The following is a 9,021-nucleotide window of genomic DNA, read 5'->3' as shown; positions in this document are numbered from 1 at the left end:
GAAGCATTCCTTTTGATAAATTTCCTAGTTCAGCGTTCTATAGAAATTACTTGACAAACTAGGAACTTTTTCGGAGACTTCGGTTTTACGGTCCGGTATAACTTACGCCTTGCAACTTCTCAAAATGGCTGCCCTAATAGTTTTTTGGATATAGACTCGATAAAAATATCGGGTTTCTTTTGAAAAGAGCCATCACTTCCGGATGAATCTTATGACCACCAGTATTAGCTTTTCTGCCCCTTCTGGATTTCCTGTCGTTTGTCACACCTTCTTCAAATCGTGATTTTGCATTAAGTCAACAGTTCAGCCAACTCATGAGCGGATAGTCCGGGATTTTCAACGCGAGCGTGCAGGACCATATTATTCATCGTTATTTCGAAGATTCTCTCAACAGTGGTGTTGATACCGCTCATCAGCCGGTAAACATCCTCTTCTGCCACGGTCTTGACCAGCCAGTTCTTTCAATTCTTGATCTGACCAATATTGCTTGTTACTGCTCCCTTCGTCTTCAGCTAGCGCCTCATGAGCGATATTACTTCTCTGTTGGCGGGATTCGTTAACTGTTATTCATTGACCTTGACTGATCAATTGAATAGAGTCAATTTGACGGATTCAGCTTTTTGGGATGAACTGGACTCCATTGTTGTTGTACCACTGTGGCCCGTCCTAGTTTTATTGGCAGCTGGTAATGTAACTGAATCATCATGAGACCTAATGAAGAGTAATATCCATTTGCTGAGGCAGTCTCTTTTGTATACATTCATGGTCTTATCCGTCACGAAAACGCTGGTTTTCTTGCCACAGGAACTTACTCCTGGCCAAATCATGGATGAAACTTGAATCTGTTTGAAATCTTACCGCTAGCAGGAGCCTTGCAGAAATTTGAACTCCGAGATTTGGTTGAAATCGGCTTTTACATAACCTTCATCGTCGAGTAAGCATAAATCACGTTTTGCCGGGAGATAGTTGCGTTGAAACTTCTAACGAGGATTATGGTCACTATTTGTTTTTTGAGGCTTCGGAATTTGACTTTCTGTTTTTTTATTCGACAGACTTCGCAGCCAGCTGTTAGAGTACTGGATAATTGCGGGGCTAGTGCACCGCATTAGCTCCTACTGCCTACAGATTCAAACACGCGACGTCTGGCTTGTTAGACCCAGAGTTGTGCTTTGAGGGCAACGAGTACTTATACCTGTTTGTGGCTCGCTGGTACTTGTACCTTTGAACCATAGAGGCGCCACATGCCCTGGTGGGTGTTGTAGGTTCGAATCCGATTAAAATCTCAGATTATAGCTTGGTTCGACCCATGCACCTTCCAGCATTGGACAAAAAGTAGGAGTCACAACGACAACTTGTTTAGCGTAGTTACCAATAACCCTCCTCCCCTCCTCACTTTTCTACTCTCTCCCTTCCATTCAAAAATTTTTTCATTACTTTCCCCTACCGTCCATTCATCAATTGTAGAACCACCGTTTCAAAAAATATTAATATAGATGCTTGACCGCATTTCAAGGTCAAGACTAAAACGAGGTTTGGTCTATAAAGAAATAATTTATCTATAATATGCGTAAAATACATGGAATTTTTAAATAATAACTACTTTTCCATTTTGATGTATCGCCTAAGCGGTTATACCAAAAATTTCAATATTTTTAAGTAGAAACTCATAGTTTGCTGGTTATTACTCAAACTTGATATAAAAAGGTACTGATAAGATGTTTGAAAGAAAAATATCTCAAATTTGGAATAATGTCATAGGATATAGAAAACTTTGCCCCGTCCTACCCTATTATTTATAAACTCTCAAGCTCAAAAATTATTCGCGTCGACCACATTAGCGATTCGTCAGACATCTTAAAAAAGAATGGTTAAAAAAATGAAGGTCGTTTCTTAGTAAGTAAATACAAAACACCATGCATCTCCATTGAGAAAGAAATGGCTTGGAAAAAATATCTGAGGGATACTAGGAAAACTTGGCTAAATACCGATGGGCAAAGAACCAGCCAATCACGAATTTGAGGAGTAAAAAATGCCAGATGAGAGACAGAGATCGTAAAGCATTAGGACAACTATTCCGAACTAATGACACGCACAAGTTTTACGAGAAGGTATACCAAGTTCGTGCCTAAGGGTTACACACTGAAGTCATACATGTGTAGGGACGAGGCAGGGAATCTGATCACAAACGAGCGCAAGGTGGATGACAGGTGGTAGCAGTTCCTCAATGAGGAGTGGCACAAGGAGGCAGAACGGAAGTTAACCTATGAGTACCCATGGAAGATAGTAATGTCCCAGCAGCTTATTTCCAAACATGGCCGAGAAAGGCTGGCAACGGCTCTACACTGGGTAATTTCAAAGATTTGGGAGGAAGAGAAGCTACTGGAAGAATGAATGGAAGCAGCGGTTTGTCCGGGTAATAGGGGTAGACCCCTGCCACTATCGCTGCATAACGCTAGTAAACGCCGCCTACACGGTACTCTCCCAGATCCTGTTACGTCAATTATCACCAATAGAATAAGGTCTCGTATGGAATTATCAGATGAGTTTTCTTAGAGCTCTCGCAACTACGGATCAAGTTTTTATTATCCGACAGATTTTGCAGAAACGTTGGGAGTACAACGTGCCTACGCATCACATCTTTATTGAGTTCAAAGCAGCAGACGATATAGTCGATCGAGACCAGCTATGGCTGATAATGACGAACACGGTTTTCCGGACAAACTAACGTGACTCATTAGGACTACATTGGATCGAGGGATAGGTGTTTCGTGTGCATCTTAGGAATACCCCCGAGTCCCTACGAGACGCAGCAAGTGTTGAGTCAAGGTGACGGCTTATTCTGCATTCTGTTCAATATCGTTCTCTAAGGAGTGATGTGACGAGCGGGCAATGAAAGGTAGGTCGTCCTAGGCTTTACAAGTGACCCCCTAGGCTTTACAGATCATAGCCAGGAGCTTTCCGATGGCGGAGGCAATCTACACCAGACTGAAAGGTAAAAATAAATGCGGGGTGGACCAAATACATGAAAGAAGAGGTTCAGAAGAAATAAATGCGCACCTTCCATCGTACGATCTAGAAGTGGTAGGTGAGTTCATGTATTTGGGATCGCTGGTGTCCGCGGATAACACTAATAAGGAGATTCAGCGGCGTATCTGAGCGGTTATTCTTCGCAAAATACAATACGCTACAATCAAGAAGTAACGTATGCATTAAAAAATGGACTTTTTTCGGATGGTTATACGCCACCGCTCGAAGCTGATAATGTATAAAACCCTTATTAGACCGGTAGTTCTTTATGGATGTCAAGCTGTGACGCTGCTCACCAAGTACTTACGCGCTCTTGCCCTGTATAAGCCGAAGGTGCTACGGACGGTACTTGGCAGAGTACAAACTTAAAGCGAGAATGGCGGACAGACACTGCTTAAAGAGATTCCCATCGCACATCTGGCGAAAGTCGGTAGGCAACGATGGGTCGGACACGTGCGACGAAAACAGTTTTCTTCAACAACAGAAAGGCTCCACGTGGAAGATGGCTCGAACCGTCGAAAGGGATTTGCGACTTCTGAAACACTTGAGAAATTGGCGAAGAGTGGCCTAAGATCGAATTGAATGATGGACACGAGTGCTTGAAACAGCACGAGCCACCTCAGCTCTATGCTGTTGCGAAGCCGATGCATCTTTATTGCATTATATTATAGCAACTTTAGTTGTTTAAAATCTGTATCTCGAAAAGAATTCAACAATACTTATTCATATTTACATTTATGGTATATTATGTAAAACATTCTCTGTGTTCTAACTATCAAGAATTAAAAAATGGGGTTTTCTTTGATCCTCAAACCAAGAAAACAATAAAAACGAATATTTATGAGTTTGCATGCGATCGTCTTGAGGTAGGGGAATTGTGTATAACGTGCCCCCCGTGGCCAATGTGCCCCCCCTTCGTTTTTCGCTAAACAAGCGAAATTAAAATGCAAAACCACCCAGAAACCATAGTATTTGATGGAACTAGCCTACTATGCAAGTATGACAGTTGTCACATGCTGTAAAAACAAAACAAAAATAAATTTGTTTTTGAGCAGCTTCCGATGTAACTTTTGGCGTCATTTCCATAAGCTATTTTCTTGTCAAAATCTGTAAATAACCGGTTGTTGCGATTCGATTGCGTAAAGTGAACTTCAAAATGACATCCCTGCTAAAAATAGCGGTATGAAACGCTTGATTTGCTTTAGCATTTAATATTTTTTCAAATAAGTAAAAGCAGGCCAATATGCCCCACTTGCGGTGGTGCAATTTGCCCCCCCTTGCAAATGTGGCTATAAACATAGGTAAACAGATCTAACTTGAAGCCAATTGCCATTATTTAATTCAATTAGTATTGTAGAGCAACCGTGGTGGGAATAATTTATTACCAACGTCCAAATTCTAGGTAATTCAACTACCCGGTACAAAACGCCACAGCTGCGGTATAATGTGCCCCATGCAGAAAACAAAAAGTGCACCAGAAGGCCGAAACTAGGTTTATTTTACATAAAATAACGATATTTTGCAAAACAAAGGAAATAGTTTTACTTTCTACAAAATAGAGTTGGTCTGTCACTGGTAGAAATACTCAAATTACCGCATTGGGCATATTATACCGCAGGTGGGGCATTTTACCCCGCGCAGACGAGAAACACAACATTTAGGTGCTTTTATTAAATAATTCCTAGCATGTTTATTCCACAATACTAAATGAAATAAACAATTGCAATTGGTTGTCAGCTTAAGTACCAACATATACACGTAGTTGTAACGTTAATTTGGGGTAGTATAACGGAGATATATCCATTTATTCTTAGGGGGGGCACATTATACACTTTTCCCCTACACCGGGACTAAGCAGGAGATAACAGAAAACAAAGGATTGTTTTATGGCATCCATCTGCCAATGCCAAAGGCTGCGAGTGCATGGATGATTTTTTTTTATTTGTCATCTTTTATAGATTAATACAATACTCTTTTATTCCTACTCGGTCAGATCAACAATAGCTCTGTGAATAGTAGTAACACTGGCAATGAAGGACCGTCATAAAAAGATTTTGTGCCGCAACCCACAACAAAAAATCAAAATAAAAGATCCAAAAGTAAAAATGTACAAAAATGATAATTTCTTTGCCCTGGTGAGTGGTTTGTCTTATAAATGAAATGACGTTAGTTTAAATCTTCTTTTGACGACATTTGGTTCTTTATTACAAAGTGGCTGGTGAATTAATAGAGCTGATATATTTTATTGGCAATTGGAGTATCGTGGCCGGAAACGTTTGGAAGCACTGGAAAGTGCAACTCACAATCCAGGAAAGAAATATCGGAACTAACTTGCTATATGTAGAATAAATGGTGAGCAAAGCAGTGAGGGTGAAAAATCGGTATGCTGATGTAGACACAAAAGAAACCTCAAAAACGTAGAAAAGCATTGTTGCTGATGAATAATGGAATTCTGCCTAGTCCTTAATAAAGCATAACATAGGGGAAGGGCGGTAAAGACGGACACCTTAAGGTCAAGAGTCAATATCTACTCAAATATAACTGTATTGATTGCAATTTTCATACAAACTGAAACTTTAAGTCTCTGTCTAATAAAGTTACAGCGTGAACTAGAAAATTTCTTCCAAAATTTATACTTTTTTTAATATTATAAACATTATGTATAAATCAGAGTTTCTGCGCATGGGCGGGAAAGACGGACACTTGATATGGGAAAGACGGACACTCGCGAAAAGGTGTCACGCGCCGACGAATTATCAGTATTAAGAAAGATTAACATATTTCATCATGTATTTAGGAAAGAATTGGCTTGGGAAAACCCCCTACCCAATTCCCCCTTTGAGCCAGGAAATAAAATGGTTCCCTTTTATAATCTTCAATATTTTAATTGGTGATGAATTAATCGTTTCTAAAAGTTGGCCTATTCCAACTGTTAAATGACTTCTGGATGCTTTTACATGTATAATATGCAAGTATTTGTAATTGAAATCGTTGTTAGGCAAAATGAATACGGAATCTTTGTGTCCGTCTTTCCCTACCGTTGGGTGTCCGTCTTGCCCGACTTGGATACCATTTTTTCATACTTTAATAACTTTTTACTGAATATTCAAAAATTCACTAGATTTCCAATGGACATTCAGTGAAGGGTCAAACTAACGTAATGTCGTCGATATAGCACGAAAGTATTGCTTTTTAACGATTTACCAGCTATTTTCTTCACACACAAAATTACATCGGTTAGCGTATTTAGGCATTTTTTCTTTGTTTTGCTTATAAATTTGACAGCTGCGCTGCTAGAAATCGGCAGTTTAATTCAAAAGTGTTTATTCAGTCGACAGAAACATTTCCCATCATTGGTTTGCTTCAAAAAATTATTGTTTATGAAATATGATAAGTGTCCGTCTTTCCCGCAGTGTCCGTCTTTACTGCCCTTCCCCTACAGGCAACGTACATAGATTTTGTCATAATAGATGAACTATCATAGTTGCAATGATAAATGTGCTAAACTTGCAGCTTACAGCAGAAATATTTCTGTCCGATTGAGTTTTATGTGCAACAACTGACTGTTGTAGAAAAATACAGAATTTAGAGGTTAGACTACTTGACCGGCAGTGATAGTACAGTAGTTAATAAATGTGTCCTGCGATACGTACACAATAAATTGCCTAAACAGGTCTCGTTGAGACTTAATTCCTATAAATAACTAGCTTTACTAAAAGTAATTCAACATCATAGTTTTTTGTTATTTGATTCATCTATCTGTCATTTATACTACTAATATTCCAATCGATATTTACGGACTCCATACGAATCGTTGTTTTTCAAGAGATGGCGCTTTTCTAGTGGCAATAAAATCAAAATTTCTCACTTATTTATGTTAACCTACTTGAAAAATAATTACTAATCCTATTTATTTGTGGTACAGCTAATCTGTTATACTTAATTTTCATGACGTCTGCCTAATTTTAATAAAAAACAAACATTTCCTATACCTCTCCATAGCATCTTACTACCAGTCATCTGAAAGCCCGGAAAAGTGATTTGATACCGTACGAGACCCAGGAGCTGAATATGTTTGCGACATTTCAATTCGAAAAAATTAAATTTCGTAACATGAGTGCAATAAATATAAACAATGTTTACCAACTATTTCTTGGTTCAGGTGTCGAACATTAATTATATTGCGATTAGCGATAAATACAAAAGAAACTGAGATGCATGAGAGAGTACCGTTGCTGTGTTCAGTAAATTTATTGTCGCGCAAAATTCAGTTGTTTCCTAAATGTACAATATGCGTTACGAAGTAACGACATCTGCTGTATTCAACAGGGAAACATTGAAAGTTTCAAGCATACTCTCACGCATGGCGCATGATAAAACACTTGCGTCAACTTCTGTTATTTATTATCGGAAACAAGAGGCGGTGTCCTATTATCTAGGTTCTGGTTGTAGTGAAACCAATTTGTTAAAATGTATTACACAGTAACACAGTGAAGACTACCACTTTCTATACCAACATCCAAGTTAGGGATTTTACTGCATGTGACCAATGAATTCAATCTGCCATAATAGTCCATCCTATAAACCCGGCATCTGCTTTATGCTGAAAATGAACTATAACATTGACAGTGACTATTAAACAACAATATTTACTTTACTTTACTGGTAACAAACCGACCCTTGGTCTTTTGCCGAATCCGGACATCGTTTTTAAGTGTTCGATATTGGGATATCCGTCTTCAAGGGCAAGGTCTGTTCTAACATCCGCGTCGACGAGTGCGGACTGACTACGAAGTTCTCGGTTTTTCGTTCGGATTTCCGTTACATATTATCATTGCTGCTCACGCTTCCGACGTGCTCATTACATGTGTCACTTCTTTGCATTGTTCTGCCCAGTTAGTTTCGAGGTATGATGCTGGTCTAACAAACCAATCGTTTATACCTAAGGCTTTTCTCTCTGCATGCCAGTCATTCAAAAATGCTATGATGAAAATAAGATGGACGAACCCAATCACTTTGCTTTAAGATCATGCAACAGCAGTGCCAACGTGAGACTTGGTGTATGATATGACTGGAAACCATTTTTGATTATATCTTCCATAAATCATTACGCGTGGCTGAATCGTGCATTGCCTTGAAGTCCAAATCTGTATAGATGGCGGAGTTCAACCTGCAAATCTAGAAGTTTATCAAAGACCTTAAATTTTATCCATTGATTCTTTCTAAATCTTACGATAATACGATAGTAATATTCACCAGTAAAGAATTGCTGTATAGGCCCTCGTTTATGGAACAAAATGTGACAAGAATTATATAAACCGCATTGAGGAGTGTTATGCCCCGGTAAGTGTAACAATTCTGTGCTCCTGTATGTAGTACTGCTCGCCTCATATTTTTAATGCGACTTATGACTTAATAGGCACTATATAGGCTGATGATCTAATCTGTTTTAATTCTGATTTTTTATTTCAGAGGCTTTCAGCCTTCCATTCCAGGTTTTTTTTCGTACCTAGTAATATTGTCTAAGTAAGCCGCCTCTCTAGGGTTACGATGCCTGCATGCGAGCCACCGACAACCTTTTTGGGTCTTTGAGCATAAGATCGTATGAATAATTCTTGCCTGCAAACTGGAAGATTGCGTGGAAAGATCTTGGATTTAGCCGCCATGTTGGACTTTATCAAAATAATCGCCGTTTTCGTCATGATTCCCCCAACCGATTTTAATTTCAAACCAACGGAAAGCTGAGAAAAAAATGCTATAAGAAACATTCATCAAGTTAGGTGTGCAATGGCATTAACTAAATAAAACAATTAATTTTTTGTAGTAAGATATTCCATTATTTGAGAGTTGTAAACCTTGATACAGATAATTAATTGCTTCGTTTATTTATTTTTTTCACTTCGTTTATAATCCCTATTTCTCCTCTTTAAAAAGCGTGGCGTTTGTAGTTGGTTTCATAGCAAATTTTGGAAATATCACAATAATTATATGAAA

The sequence above is a fragment of the Sabethes cyaneus genome, chromosome 3 (assembly GCF_943734655.1).
Source record: "Sabethes cyaneus chromosome 3, idSabCyanKW18_F2, whole genome shotgun sequence".
NCBI lineage: Eukaryota > Metazoa > Arthropoda > Insecta > Diptera > Culicidae > Sabethes > Sabethes cyaneus.
This window is presented reverse-complemented; position numbering follows the sequence as displayed.